The sequence below is a fragment of the Lygodium microphyllum genome, chromosome 25 (genome assembly GCF_053477565.2).
Source record: "Lygodium microphyllum isolate KBCC chromosome 25, Lygodium_microphyllum_v1.1.10, whole genome shotgun sequence".
Classification (NCBI taxonomy): Eukaryota; Viridiplantae; Streptophyta; class Polypodiopsida; order Schizaeales; family Lygodiaceae; genus Lygodium; species Lygodium microphyllum.
In genome coordinates, this window is record NC_141159.1 from 41,457,582 (window position 1) to 41,474,046 (window position 16,465).

At 39.8% G+C, this 16,465-nt stretch overlaps 1 protein-coding gene across 4 annotated transcripts in view; it reads right to left on the reverse strand.

The window, feature by feature from the left end:
• The window catches only part of LOC148014131 (uncharacterized), a 28,468-nt gene extending 20,626 nt beyond the window's left edge, over nucleotides 1-7,842 (reverse strand). For 2 of the 4 annotated variants that reach the window (XM_087666427.1, XM_087666426.1), the window contains exon 1: nucleotides 7,566-7,842. The gene's annotated coding sequence lies outside the window, so the exon portion shown is untranslated. The remainder of the gene's footprint in view (nucleotides 1-7,565) is intronic. The other 2 variants (XM_087666428.1, XM_087666425.1) reach the window with 2 other exon arrangements.
• Nucleotides 7,843-16,465: the final 8,623 nt, after the last annotated feature.

Here is a 16,465-nt window from a genome sequence, read left to right on the forward strand (position 1 = left end):
CTCCAGAATCCTTCATGTCCTTGTTGGTGTCCTTGTCTTTGTCAGGGCAATCCTTCTTCCAATGGCCAGTCTTTCCACAAATATGGCATGTGGATTCTTTGTCCTTGTCCTTGTCCTTCTTTGACTTGTTATCCCCCTTCTTCTTTTGGTCCTTCCCCTTCTTCTGAGAGGCTTGACCTGTCAGTGCCTGCAACTTGGAAGCATTCTGTCCCTTTAGTTGTTCCTCTTGGTCCAAGACCATAGAAAGCAACTCTTCCCAACGAAGAGTAGACTCTCGCCCTGAAGCAATAAGGGCGGAGTAGAAAGTACCGAATCGTGGCGGCAACTGGGACAATAGTGTGATCGCCATGTCTTCGGAGGCAATCGGCTTCCCCGCATTCTGAACCTACATCTGAAGCTGTCTAAGCTTGTTAATATGTTCCTGCAACGAAGAAGACTTGTTTACGGACAAGGTCCGCATCTGAACCTCCAAAGAAACCCACTTCATAAGGGTCATCCGGTTGTACATCTGATCAAGCTCCAGCCATATCTCCCGAGCCACCGTCAAGTGCTCGATGTGAGCTATCACGGCTGTAGTACAAGACTGAAAAAGAAAGGAACGAATCCTGGCATTCAGTTTGTCCCAGTGAGACTGTGCCTTGGTCAACTCCGCACGAGCATCGGAAGAGAGTTTGGACTCATCTCTTACCGAGGGCCGGTCGATCTCCTGTACAAGCTTCGCCAAATCATAGGACTCAAGGATGGCCAACATCATGACGCGCCAGATGCGGTAGTTATCGCCATCGAGCTTCTGATCTACGGAAAGAGCCGGTAAGACAGGCACCTTCCGGTCCATAGTCGTCTGGAACTCCAAGTCAATCTCTGTAGACATCTTCACCTGTAATGCCTTCACAAACACAAAAGCAGCCCCCTCTGACTGTGAAAACTCAGCCTGCTAAGGCTCTTCCGCATCCTGAAATTTCTTCACCCGCCGGAGGCGATGAAAAAACAAAACTTGCACTTGAAAGCTGAAAACTCAAACTTCCTCCTCGTCAACCAGTAGTAAACAGCAGCAAATCCACCACCTGGACTCCTTTCCTGCGCGCCCACGCTCGCTTCCGCCTTGTTCCGAGGTGCAGCCCTCCTGCCTGCCCTCAAACGCTGAAAACGCAACCTTGTGTCGCGATAGAAACTCCTCTTCAGGTTGGTTCTGCGCTCAGTCATCCCTCTAACACTGCTCTGATACCATATCAGAGTGCAGCGGTGCGGAAGCGTAGGACTGAGAGAGAGAATGCAGAGAGAGAGAAGAGAGAGAAAGAGACAGTGGAAGATGAAGATCTGCTGTATAAAGTGTACTGCATACAAAGATATGCAGATATGTACACGGGCGCAGTGCGCTGGACTGCGTATCTCCACCTCGACGATGCAACCTGCTGTTCACCTCGAAGTCCGCTGCAGTCTGCACTATCTCCTGTCTGAAATCTGCGAACAGAGACGGAATCTGCACGTGCCACCAGTTTGTAATCCGCGAGCAGAGAAGTGCGGGAGACTGCTGAAAACCTCGGCTATAAATAGCTAGAATCTAGGCGAAAAAATCAGGCAGTGCAGCCGACTGGATTGCAGTCAGTCAGACTGCCACGTGGCAATCTGACTGAACTGTGCAGTCCGGACAGGCTATGATCTCTAACATTATGAGATACCTCAAAAGCGCAAAGGAGTTCTGTATCTGCTTTTGGAAGCAGAAGGCATCTGTTGTTGGCTTTACGGATGCAGACTATGATGGGCATGCGAATTGCAAGAAGTCCACTTCTGGATATGTATTTACTTTCACAGGAGAAGCAGTCTCTTGGATCTCCAGACTACAAAAGTGTGTTGCACTATCTATAGTAGAGGCAGAGTATGTGGCTGTAATGAGGCATGCAAGGAGGCTTTATGGCTTTCACGTCTGGTGGGAGAGCTTGGTATCAGAGTTACCTGTTCTCCATTGTGATAGTCAGAGTGCTATCATGCTAGCACTAGCACGGAATCCTATCTTTCATGTAAAGACAAAGCACATATAGGTGAAGTACCACTTTATTAGAGATGTACTTGATAGCAAGAGCATTAAGCTTGTCAAAGTGCATACAGACGATAATCTTGTAAACCTTCTCACAAAGGGTCTTCCAACAAAGCGGTTTACTCATTGCCGACAGATGATGGGAGTTGGATAGATATATGTATTTCAGCTTTGTACATACCTAGACTTAGCTGATTCTTTTCTCCTCTTAAGGCACATTGCCTTTAGGTGGGAGGTTGTTAGAAATAAAGGCCTCATGCCTTTAAATGTGCTCGGATGTAAACACACCCTTAGCACTTGTACTTATACATATATATCTATCTAAAAACTTGGAGGTAACACTCTCGTCATTGTACCTAAAAAAAGTACTCACTCTCTACTCTACTCTCTCTCTGTCTCTCGCTGCACGTAAAAACTGACTGTCTCGATCTTCGTGCCTAACCCGTCACTACAACCTATAGATTGTATAGAATTGTCCAACCTTATAAAAGGAAATGTGTAACAATGCATGAGAGAACTAACTATACAACAGCAGCCTGACAATGCATGTCCTATATTCTGGATCTACATCTACGATTCCCAAAGCTTATTGACATGCTTCCACATAGAAGAAAACTTCTAGGGACTCAAAGTCCACATCTGAACCTCCAGAGACACCTGCTTCATAATGGTCATTTGATTGTACATTTGATCCAACTCCAACCATATCTCTCGAGCCACGGTCGAGTGCTCGATGTGCCCGATAACAACTACAGTGCAAGAGAGAAGGAGAAAAGAGCGGATGCAAGCATTCAGTTTAACCCAATGTGCCTATACCTTGAGCAACTCAGCTTTATCATTTGTAGAAAGCTTGGAGGCATCATGGGCTATAGGATGGTTTATAGCCTCAATCCCGAGCTCCACCAAATCATAGGACTCCAGAATGGCAAGCATCCTTACCCACTAGATGCAGCAATTTTTCCCATCGAACTTCTGATCTAAAGGAAGAGTTGGTAACACAGGGACCTTATGGCCCATAAAAGCATGAAACTTTGTGTCGATCTCAAAAGACATTTTCTCTTGAATAACCTACACAAAAACAAGGGCAACCCCCTTTGTCTCTGCACAAAGTGCTTGCTAGGGCTTCCTTTGCATGTCCCAAACATGTTTCAACCACCGAAGGTGATCAAAACACAAAATTTGCTGCAAAATGCTGAAAATGCATGCTTTTCTCCTTCATGAAGAGCAAAAACCTGCAAAAAACAACAAAATTTGCTCCTTTCCAACTATGCACATGTTTGCCTCGGCTTCCAAAAGCTGAAAACACAAACTTTTGTCACAAAAAAATCTCCCATTCAAATCTACCCACGATCAATTGGCCCTTCTACACTACTCTAATACCATGTCAGAGTGCAACGAATATGGAAGCATATGAACAAGACTCAAAGACAATGAGCATGAGAGAAGAGGAAGAAAGAAAAGAGACAGTAGAGCACAAAAAGCTGCAATAAATGAATGCTGAAATGAAGAAGACAGATGTACAAACGGGCTGTTGAAGCATCTCTTCAAGCTGAGCTCTCTCTCTCTCTCCACCTAAAATGCACAAGTGGAATGACCAACAGCAAGCAACCTATAAATAGGCCTCAAGAAATACAACATAATAATCAAGTCAGCCAGTTTTAAACTAGCTGACTGCACCAAAACAGCCATCGCCGAATAAAATAATGATAAAAACGCTACACAGCACAGCAGCTGCCCCGTGGCACTCTATAGAACATCTTGTGCTAACTCGACTGCCCAATGAAGCTAGAAAACACCTATAGGCTGCGTAGAACTGTCCAACCTCATAAAAAGAAATGCATAACTACGCCCAAGAGAACTAACTATACAACATAGCCTGACAATGCCTATCCAAGGGACGAATGAATCTCTAACATGATGATACAAAGGCCTGAAGATATCGATAAGATAATCAAGAGCCTATAAGCATCAAAATAAGGGTGTTTTCCCCTCTTATCACCAAATAATGGAGGGAAAGGAAAGTGCTCCCTCTTACCCCAGCATGTCAATGCCGAAAAAAAGGATTTTTAGATTTTTTTTTATTTTTATTTTTTTGGCGGGGGGGGGGGGATCCAATGAAATCAATAAGACTAGGACTTTCTGGCCAGATCAGAATGGAGGCGGTCGGCATCTCTGGTCAGATCAAAGATGGCATGTCTTTCCCTAGCCTCTTTAGCTTGCCTCCCCTTTAGGAGTGGGAAACCTGCTTACACTAAAGCACCTAAGGTTTCTTCATTGAAGTAGAGGTACTCTTGTCGTATGGTCTCATGTGGTATTTATGCTTATTACTTGTGTTTGAGTTTGGAACTAACACTTACAAGGGCCTATCTTTTTTATTGAAGCAAAACTTGGATAGTTTGACACATTTATATTAGTCGCTCCTTTTTGGTTGAGCTTTAGACTTTTGGAGCAGGATGGAGGCTTTTCGTCATGAGGCTGAGCTACATCCTTCCTTGAGGCTAACATGAAGGCCATTCATCTCACAAGCTTTCTTCTAAATTTATGCATTAAATTTGGGGCTTTTTGGTTTAGAGGTTCCATCACACATTACAAGACTGATTCCAACTATTGGTTACTATTGATACACATGTCGAGGCAACATTTCGACATAAATTTAGACTGTGAGGTATAAATTTCTTCGATTTCTTTGGAATTTTGAGAAGAAATTTTGGACTTTTGCCCAATGTGCATTCCAAGGCAAATAACAAGTGGTACAACAGCATCTACTTGCTATGACAGCCAAATTTGGCAACAAATTTTGGGGATTTTCAGTAAAATTTTGTGAGACTCAACATTAATTTGTTGTAAACTGTCTTTTTTGGGCATGTATTTCCAAGAAAGAGCAATACAAAGGTGCATTGCTGTAATTTGCAAGCTAAGTGCTAATTTGTGTAGCATTGGGCGCATTTGTCAAGATTTGTGACAATTTGGTACTTGTATTCTAATCCCATGTGGGGATTATGGAAACTGAGTACATACTATACTTCAGCACTGAAGTATTTGGCTACTAATTTTTGTGCATCACTGGCCACATGGCACGTCAAAGGCATAATGATCAAAGCAACATCCTTGGTGTCCTCACTCAAGAGGACAAGCTTGATGGCACCAACTACACACTATGGAGTTTCATGGTGCGCAACCTTATTGTGGCGAAGAATTTATGGGACTATGTCACTCACTCGTGATCTGCAATGACTAGAAGATCTGGCACCTCAAACACCTGAGCGTAATGCTAAAGGAGAGGTTTATGGTGTTGTTGCACCCCCTCCCTCTTCTACCAAGGATCAGTGGAGGTGGGATTCGAAGGATACACAAGTACTATATTTGATTGCCTTATCAGTGGAGGGAGAGGGGGGGGGGGGGAAGGGGGGGCGGCTCACATTTGTGGAATTGGAAAGCCTCTTGCTGCAAGAGGAATAAACTTAGAAGAATATAGCATTGCGTTCAGGTGATATGGCTATACTCTCAAAGTACAAAGGCAAAGGAAAAGTCGAGCAAAATGTGAAAAATCAGGCAAAGGCTGATCCTGGACAGCTATCAAATAAAGATGCATAAGACAATGTCATTATTGCAAAAAGCCTAGTCATGATATTGATGAATGCAAGAAGCGATTGGCCAAAGAGAAGGATTCCGATTTGGCTGTCCAAGAGACATCAACTAACAAATCTACTAATGGTGATGCTTCAACCAATTTTGTGGAGGAGAACTACGCATTTCTTACATGCAATTTTGATTCTTAGATGGCTGATTCAACATTTAATGTTGCTGAAACGCAAAACACACGGTATTCCAATAGTGGAGCATCCAGGCATATCACTTCTAGGAAATGTCTTTTTACATCTTTGCACTCAGCCCATACCAAGAAGCATTTTACATATGCAATAGCAACAGTTATGATGTATGTATTACAAAGAATTTGTTGTCTATATCTACTTTTAATAAGCATGGCTTTTAGGTCATCTTTTAAAATGACAAATGCATTATCAAATATAGCGAGATGGATTATCCACTCAAGCTATCCGAAACCCTCTCTAAGGGTCTCTTTTTGTTGAATATGTATGACATATGGTCTCATGATACTTTGGCAATTAGTACTCTTTCGCCCGCAATGCAGAATGTGGACTTATGGCATGCCCACTATGGATATATGAGTTTTGGTAGTCTGATGACCCTTCAGCGACGTTAGATAGTAGATATATTGCCTCCAGTGGAGATCCATCTCCCCATAAATGTGAGGGATGTATTTTGGAAAAAATACACAAATTTGCTTTCAAGATGAATAATGCAATGCATACTGTCCGAAAAATACAACTTATTCACTCAGATGTTTGTGGTCTAATGAGGATACGTGCACTTGAGGATCATCTTTATTTTCACATTTATTAATTATTACTCTTGATATACATGGGTGTAAACATCTTGTAAATCTCATATTTATTATGCATATTTATTAGCTACAATGCATATTTACAAAGCATATTTATTTTGTCACGTTTATTAATTATTACTCTTGGTATACATGGGTCTCCGAATTGTAGCTAATAAATCTCATATGTTTATGCATTGTAAACATCTTTTTGCAAAACTTGAGATTGAAATTGGCTTGAAAGTGCGGCCACCTCGCATTGATAGAAGGGGGAAGTACATAACTCATACTTTTGAGACATATTTGCTTGACAATGGCATTATGCATCAAGCCATTGTAAGAATGACACCTTGGCAAAATGGTGTTGCTAAAAGGAAAAATCGAATACTTGTTGTATGTTGAAAAGCAAAGGGCGCTAGAAGACCTTCAATGTGTGAATCGTGCATTAAATCGTGCATCCACTAAGGCACTAAAGAGGATCACACTGTTTGAAGCTTGGCATGGCAAGAAACCTAAAGTTGATAGCTTTCAAGTGTTTGTATGCATAGCCTATGCACATGTTCCGAAAAAGCTTCATGGAAAGCTCAATGGCAAGGTTATAAAATGCATATTTATTAGCTACAATTCGGAGACCAAGGGCTATCTCTTGTATGTTCCACATATGAAAAAGTTTTAGTCAGTCAGGATGTTATATTTGCCAAAAATGCTGCAGTTTCACATGATCTATTTGACATGCCAGCCGCCCATGACATTGGTGATCTTTTCTAGGGCCTTTTGCTACTTTCTTTGGAGTCTATGCCTGCTGTAAATGACCAGACAAACATATTACAGCAAGCTGTTCCTACACCACATGCTCCCGAACGACAAGATTTTGATCTTGGTTTGCCGCATGCAGTGGAAGATGCACTACAGCTGTAAATGCAACTAAAACAGTCCATAGACGGCTATGGATGCTCCCTTAACATAAGGTACTAGAAGGGTTGCTAAGCATGTAGCACATGTTACACACACACACACTCTCTCTCTCTCTCTCTCTCTCTCTCTCTCTCAGGGAGCGTGTGCGCATGTGCTAAACATTTGGAGGCAGGATCTGAGTCCATTCAGAAAGCTTAAGAGCAACATTACCTCTCCTTAACAGTGTTGACATGCGACAAACTTGCCTGCTCCAAAACAGCTTCTGCGCACGCACATTTGCTCCTCAGACCACGCAGGTAATTCAGCATTGCCCGGCAGGGCACATCTCTGCGACGAATGCAACATGCATTCTAAACGAATGGTCCCGGATCCCGACTGATTGCGTCTATACAAGTTTGTACACTCAGAATGTCTTCGTTAGGCCTTTGGTAGATATAATAAAGCATATTGTCTTTGAGCTTGGACCTATTGTCCATATGTCGAACGCATCTCGGAACATATAATAAGCATAAATAGTCTTTGAGCTTGGAGATATTGTCCATACATCTAGCACATCTTGGAATATTCTTAAAACTTCCTAAAGTTCCAAATATATTTGATAAGAACAACCCTAATCGCACTCCACAACTTGAGAATCTCTCCATTCATGTGGGATCAACAATCACCAAAAAGAGCAAACTTCATATTTACCTTCTACATCCTTCATCCATTTACTCGTCATTGTCCACACTCACTTAACCTCATAGCATTCCTAAAATGCATGAATGATGGTCTCATCTCCACTTAGCAAACAAGACTTAAAGGAGAAGTAAGCCTTCTCTTCCCTACTCTATTCTTGGTGGGAAAAACTTAGTCATTGCAATCTTTCAAATAACCAATCTGAATATGTATAAGGGAGTATCTCTCCACACTTCCTTACCTCTCCTTCAAGAAAGACCTCCACCAAATCCACATCTATGTAGATGGCCATCAAAAGCTTTATAGAAGTTTCTCTTCTTCTTACACTTCCACAATACTTTTCATAATACTTCCATAGTACTTTTCTTGTAGGTGAAGAAAAGACATGCATCCCCCCATCAAAGATTAGTCCACACCCTTCTAGGAAGAGCAAGATTAGAGATCCATTACTACTGCAAGGCTACCAAAGGAGGAGGTTGATAAAGCCTTTCAACAAATTAGAAGCAAAGTTACATGGCCTTGTCCCTTAAGCTTCTATATCTCAATCCACCTTTTTATAAACTAGTTGTTAATAAGATCCCACGAGGTTGAATGAAATAGTTTTTTCTATGTAAAGCCCCACAATAAATCTTTGAGACTTTTCTCCGATGAGATGAAGCCAATTCACCCAAATTAAAGATGGTAGCTACAAAGTTCATGAAGTAAGCAAGCTAGCCTTGAGTATTACTAGTTCACTAGGAAATGTAAGAGGGGACCTCAACATTCTAGTCATTTGACTATGGCTTCAACCTAAATTATTTCAAGGTCATGATAGAGGAACAATTGTAGTGAGAACCACTTCTTTTTTTAACTAAACAATATCCAAACAAACTTGCCATTGGCACTGTTTCACTAAAATGCATAACAAGTATGCACATTTGAGGTTGATAGCAAGCCAATCAATGAAAATTATAGCATACAATGTGTTTTCTTTTTCCCTTGTGAAGTTAGGTTATTAGATATATAAGCAACATAATGTGCATCACCCTATTTCTTCATTGCATGACTACCACCTTTTCCCTTTATATCATCATCCTCTCTACACCCTTTAACCTCTAAGTGACAATCATGGTATCTAAAGATTTCTCCATGTTTGAAGCCATATGCATTAACCAATCTCCAAGCTTACCAAAACCTAACACAACATTTTAGTCTCAACTTGACTAATCATTGAGGCCAAAAGCTAAAGCAAATGGATCATACAGCTTGAGAAGGGAATGCTTTGAACCTTTTTCAATTACAAGTATATTCAAGTTGTCATCATCAAAGAATTAGGCCACAAAGTGTTATATGTAGGAATCAAAAGACCCTTTATTGATCATCCTTATATCTTCCTATCAAGCTTGCTAAGAATAGGACTAGTAATACTAGTAAAAGGAAGAGGAGCTAAATGACATCCCTATTTAATAAAACACTTGAAATTGAACGATTTGGATATAATGCCATTGCCATATCCAAGGCATTTGAAACAAAGTACTAACCATCTTGATAATACCTAAACCAAATCCCAAGCATTTCAATGTAGCATTAATGAAACCCAAATCACTGTCATGTAGAGCATATTGAAGTCCATATTAATGAGCACAAAGTGAGAGCTTTGACTCAAACAAAGTTCAAAGAGAAAATCAAGTTAAGGACTACATCACGAAATCAAAAGATCTCCCTTTCTTTTTCTTCTTTAAGATTTTCATACTATTGTTGATGAACAATGATTAGCTCTCTCTAACTGCTTCTACCTCTAAAATTATGTCATGTAGTAATTTTTCATTTCAGGCATTGTGATATGTCAAGGTGTCATAGTGCAAGGATGGATTCACATCCAAGCCCATGCTCTTCCAACTCAAGCTCCTACTATGGTCAAGCCTCCGCAAGGAGACATATGGCCCCAAGTGATGGGTTCACATCCAAGCCCATGCTCTTCCAACTCAAGTTCCTACTATGGTCAAGCCTCCGCAAAGAGACCTATGGGCCCAAGTGAGAGGAAAGCAATGCTGGTGGGGTGTGAGGTAGAAGCTATGAAGTGCAAGAGGGTTGAGAGAGAGAAGGACACAAGAGAGTTATGTGGATACAAAATGAATGGTACCCTTATTCTTACCGTGTGTACATATATAAGGGGTGCTCACCCAGCTATTGGCCATTGGCCTTTACCCCAACAATCTCCCACTTAAAGGCCAATGTGTCTTTATGGGAGTATAAGAAGAAAGTGAAGATAGTATCCAATGCCCATTAGCACTCTACAGTGTGCAAAGTGCTTAGAAGATTAACTCTTCATGAGAAGAACTCTAAGGTTATCATCTATATGGATCTTGATAAGCTCAATACACTTGTCTTCAACCAATTGCTTTGTCTTTGCATAAAAGATAGGGTTATGTGCCGACTGAATGGCGCTTTAACTATCACAATGCAATGTAGATACCTTTCTTATAATGCCCAAGTCTCCTACTAGAAGAATAAGCCATATAAGCCTCCTTGTAGACATCAATGGATGCAACATACTTTGCCTCAATGGTAGATAAAGTTGTATATGGCTACAATGGAGAGATCAAGAGATTGTACCACTTGTGAAAGTGAAGACAAAACCTATAGTCGACCTCCTAGAGTCTACACTCCCTACAAAACCAGCATCTACATATCCAAGAATAGATCATCCATGCATATGCACATAGACCTAGTGTCGTTCAAGTATCTCATGATATTCTTTACAGCCTCACAATGTTTCTCACAAAGTTTGCCATATACCTACTAGCTACTCCCACTGTAAAGGCAATGTTTGGATGTGTGGTAACCTTGTTGTACATCAAGGTATAGCCTAAGGATGCATATAGAATCTTGGTCATTTCATCCTCTTGCTCATTTGACTCGGGGTGATCCTCTTGGCTAAGTTTAAAAAATGGGAGCAATAAAACATTGATAGACTTTCCCTTCTCCATATTGAAATGATCCAATACCTTCCCAATGTATTCCTTTTGAGACAAATAGAGTTTATGTTTTTCTCGACCTTTCATAACATGCATACCTAGAATGTGGCCAACATTCCCCAAGTCCTTCATGTCAAAGGATTCATGTAACCTTTTCTTTAAAGCATCCATACCCATAATAGACTTCCTAGAAATCAACATGTCATCCACATATAGAATCAAGATCATAAGGCTACCATCCCTGGTGTTTCTCATATATATGCAATAATCAATCTCACTCCTAGTGTATCCTTGAGATTGCATAAGTATCAAACTTATGATACCATTCCCTATGGACTTGTTTCAAACTATATAGGCTCTTATGTAGCTTACACAACAACTTCTCCTTGCCTTCCATAACAAACCCCTCAAGCTACTGCATGTAAATATCATCATGCAAGTCCCCATGCAAGAAAGTGGTCTTTACATCCATTTGAACCAACTCCATATTCTCCCTAGCAACTAAAGTAAGAACCATGCAAAGGGTGAGCATCTTAACTATTGTTGAAAAGATCTCATCAAATTTAATCCCTTCTCTTGTTTAAATCCTTTGGCCACCAAACTTGCCTTATATTTAAGCAATGCATCAGATGGAGATACCTTCAATTTGTAGACCTACTTACATGGCAATGCATGTTTACCCTTAGGTAAAGGCACTAACTGGCAAGTAGCATTATTTTCTAAAGAATTTAATATTTGACTACATAGCCCTCTTCCACTTATGAATCTCATCCCTAGTCACAATGTTTACATAATAAGAAGGCTTACAACAATCAATGACCATGATATAGTCTAGAGATAGAGTGTATATATCTAGTGGTCTAAAAACCCTCATAGACCTATGTAAAACTAGATCAATAGGAGCATTTGGCAATCCCATCTGTCTATCTTGTAAAACATGAGACTATCCACCATCGCATGGCACTCCCACCTTAGCATTTGCTTGTTGTCCAAGCCCTATATCATGTGGAATAGGTCATACAAATTCCTCATGCGTTGGCTACCCATCCTCTTGAAACACTACTCTATAGATAACCACTATAGATAACCATTTTAATGGGTAGCTTATGCATCTTATCCTCATTAAAGATAACATCATGGCTACATACTACTTTCTTTGATTCAGGATCCCACAAGTGATAGCCCATTTCACTTGGTTCTTCATAGACAATAAAAATGTATTTCTTAGACTTAGGATCAAACTTACTTTGCTTATTTCTAGATATACACATAATTGCCTCACAACCAAAAACATGCAAGTGATCATAACTAGGTCTCTTACTAGACCATAATTCTTTTGTCATCTTATCATCCAATGACTTGCTAGGAGATCAATTGATCAAATGCACTACTATATTCATAGCTCCAATCCAAAATATTAGTGAGACTAGCATTAGAGAGAATACTATGGGCCCTTTCTTGAATGGCCATATTCATCTTCTCAACCACACCATTTTGAGCTGTATTTTCAAGAGATGTTAACTCTCTCTTGATACCAAGACTTGCATAAAAGTTCATAAATAAATGTAAGATATATTCTCCACCATTATCAATTCTCAAGCACTTATGCTTCATGCCTGGCTTATTCTTTGCAAATGCCAATAACTTGTGATACCATCCAATACACCATTCTTCTTGTGAAGAGGATAAGCCCAAGCCTCTCTTACGACATCATCTATAAGGGTGACAATGTACAAAGCTCTGCCCAATGAAACCATGGGCATTGGTCCACACAAACTGCTATGAATCAAATCAATATATTTGATTTTCAACTTCCACAAATTCTCTTCGATGACATTTTTGTTTGCTTTTCAAAGAGATAATGCTCACAAAAACCAATATCATAAAAATTTAAATAAGAAATATAGTTCAAATGGCACAAAGCTTTCATTCAAGTGATTGACATATATCCCAAATGATGATGCCATAAAGAAACAAATGGTTGTTGAGTGACAACTACAACATGGTCTTTAGCACTAGAAACATGCATAGGGTACAAAGTACCATATTTCGACTCTTTGACTACAACAAGAGATCCCTTGCAAATCTTCCACACATGATCACCAAAGATCACTCCATAATTAGGATCATCAAACTTTCCTAAACTAGTCAAACTCTTTGTCAAGTCTAGAACATGACATACATTTTGCAAGATAAAAGAAGAACTATTTAGCAATGACAAGTATATATCCCCAATGCCAAGAATACTACATGTATAGGTATTACCTAGATATATGCATCCTCTCTTTCCATTATCATAAATAGAGAACCACTCCCTATGTCGAGTAAAACATGAAATGATGATCCAGAATCAATAAGCCAATTTTGAAATATGCCATTATCCATGGCAACCAAGAATGCATCACGAAAAGAAGATACGACCAAGACATGACCATCATCATTGCCACATGCATTAATTTCCTCAAATTTTACCTTGATTTTCTCTTATTGTCCTCATTTTCCCTCTTATCTTTTTGCTTATTTTTCTTCTTGTACCAATTCTTGTTACAGAAGTAGCATTCCACATCCTTTTGCTATGTGACTTAGGTCTTGGTTTACCTCTCTCATGAGAGATCCCCTTAACATTTGACCTTCCTCTTACCATAAGTACGCTAGAGCTCTTTAACCTAACATAGTTCCTTTTGTTCACCTCCTCAATAAAAGCAAGCTATTCTCAATATTGGTTCTCATGAGACCACCTGCAAGTGTGGAGTTAATAATGGTAGCTCCCCTGAAAGTATCCAAACTCCCAGGCAAGCGACTAACAAAAGCACAATTGTCATTGAATCTTGACATACAATATTCTAAGATGACAGTTGTTTGAAAATGGTGTTAAAATTATTAAGGTGATTAGACATCAAAGCCACCACCTCCATGCAGATATTAACGAGTTTTTTCAACTGATAAACCTGTGAGGCTACACTTTCTTTTTCATACAAATCATCAAGATTTATCCAAACACTATATGCATCAATCGTGCCTTTCACATTAAAATATATAGACTTTGAGAGTGTCAACATAATAGTAAAGCATGTTAGCTCGTCCAATTCCTCCCATACATTTGCATCCATGTGCTTAGGCTTAATCCCACTACATTTGATTGGCTTTATTTGCTCTTTTCAATATGAAAATTGTGTACCATCAAGCTTTTCAATATTAAGCAATGCATTCTCTAAACTTTATGAAGAAGCCATAATGACAAAAGTATGTTTGCACACAAAAAATAGCAAGGTATATCCAACTACAACTTGAAAATAGACCAATGGACTGCAAATTGAATGCCCAGAAAGCCAAGTAATGGCTATCTAAATATCAAACTAGCATAAATTTGATGCAAAAATAATATTTTAACACTCCCCAAAGACTTATGAAATTTCTACAAAAGGTCCCAAGTATTCCAACTATCTCTTAAGCATAAAATAGTCATCACAAAAACCAAGTACATGCAAAAAATCAATTTGAGCTTGCATAATCTCTACAAAGTGAACATAAACTATCATGGTAGATTCTACAAGATGAGAAATTCATCAAAAGTTGTGTGCAATCCAAAGTTGAGACCAATCTGGGAGCCTCCAAGTGTGAGTTAGTCATTGTTGACTAATATTTAAACCTTACATAAAGGTTTTTGGGATAAAATGTATGCCATGTAGTTTCTAGATAATGAAAAAATGTGGATGGTACTTCCGACAATCCAAGATTGAGAGTCTAGTGCTTAACCTAATCCTTTGTATGGTAATAAAAGCATTAAGGAGTTGTATGAGTTGGCTAATCTTGGCTACTCTAGCAAATTTTCTATGCATGTAAGTATAGTGGTTAAGTGTGTTAGTCTAGTTTGCATACATAATACAAATATGATATTTCGATTATGTTTGCATGGATTTGTTGGAAAAAGGAAAAATAACGATATTTGGCTATGAGAGTTTAGAGATGGTTCAAATGTTCAACAAAGAGCTTAATCATAGTGCCAAGAATTAGCTCCACCTAAACCAAAATGTATGAGAGAGAAGTCAAACCCTTGGATTTATAATTGAATTGAGGTTATCATCATGGTTTTGCAAATCACAATAAGCCTTATGATGAGGTAAATTATCATCGAGAGTCTCAAGATTCTCTTATAACCTTATGCAAGTTGAACTTATAACTTTTACATTTCTTATTATAAGTTAGGAAATATAACAATTGCCATTTTGATAAATGATAGACATTATCTTACAATGTCTATTGAATGGTTCAAGTCATGAAAAAGTGTTATGTGCCTATCTAACAAATCTAGTCCTTAACGACACAATTTTGGTTGTCCATCAAGAGATATACCTAAGTGGCTCCATCCAGAACTCCCGTGGAATATGTGAAATTTGTAGCCTAGGGTAACTTGAGTTTACCCTCATAGAGGCAGCTACACTCCATTCCCACAAGGATTGACTTGTAGCAAGGTCCCCAAATGACTTCCAAGGTCACCTAACAAGTTTTTAGTATAGATTACGGGCAACTATTTACACAAGACAAGTTGAACCAAAGCAAACTTGTGTGACACTTTGTTAACCCCAGCTTGAGATGGAAGAAAAAGAAGTAAAATACAAAGGCAATGGAAGAAGCAGGACGGAGAACAAGCAAGGGCGCAAGGATGGCCTCTAAAATCAAGCTAAAGGAAAAAGCACATTTTAAGTGAAAGGCACCCCAAAATTTTTGTAAAAGAGCGCCAAGCTCCTTGCTGTGCAAATTGTAAAAGGGTAGACGGGCATAAACTAAATAAATAGGCCAAGTAGAAGGGAATGGGAAAAAGGACCTTGCTACAATGGCCGGTCATGTAAAAAAGGGGATAGGTGCCCATGGGATTTTAGGGCATGCATATAAAGTTCAAAAAGTGAATGAGAGCTCATTCTTTGGTGTGTGGCAAAGTGGACTCTTCTTCTTCTCTCCTTCTCTTCTCTTGCTTACTTGCTTGTGAGTGCTTGAGGGAGGGAGTATGAGTGAGTGAGGGGGTGAGTGTGTGAGGGTGAGGGATCTTGGAGGTAAAGCCCTCCACCATCTCCTCTCTTCTTCTTCTCTTCTCTTCTCTTCTCTCATCTCGCACGTGGCTATGGAGGGTGGAGCTTGGAGGAAGAGGTTTGACGATGCTTGAGCTTGCATCACGAATTGTGGAGCTATTGGAGTGCTTGAGAGAGGAAGCAATTCAATCAGGCATCAAGGTAAGCTCACTACACTCGTAGAGAGGGATATTGCATCAACTATGTGAGAGGTAGCCATTAATGCTCGCTTGAAACACTTAAACAATAAGCAATCCGTGGGTCTCGGCGGTCGAGCGTGATCTCCTAACATTGCTGGAACAAACAGATTCAAGCTTGTGCCCTTCAAATCAAGCATCAAAGTAAGGGTTTCATCCCTGGACCAGAGCTTGAGATAGGTAGGAAGTTTGGGGTTTTTAATCTTCACAAC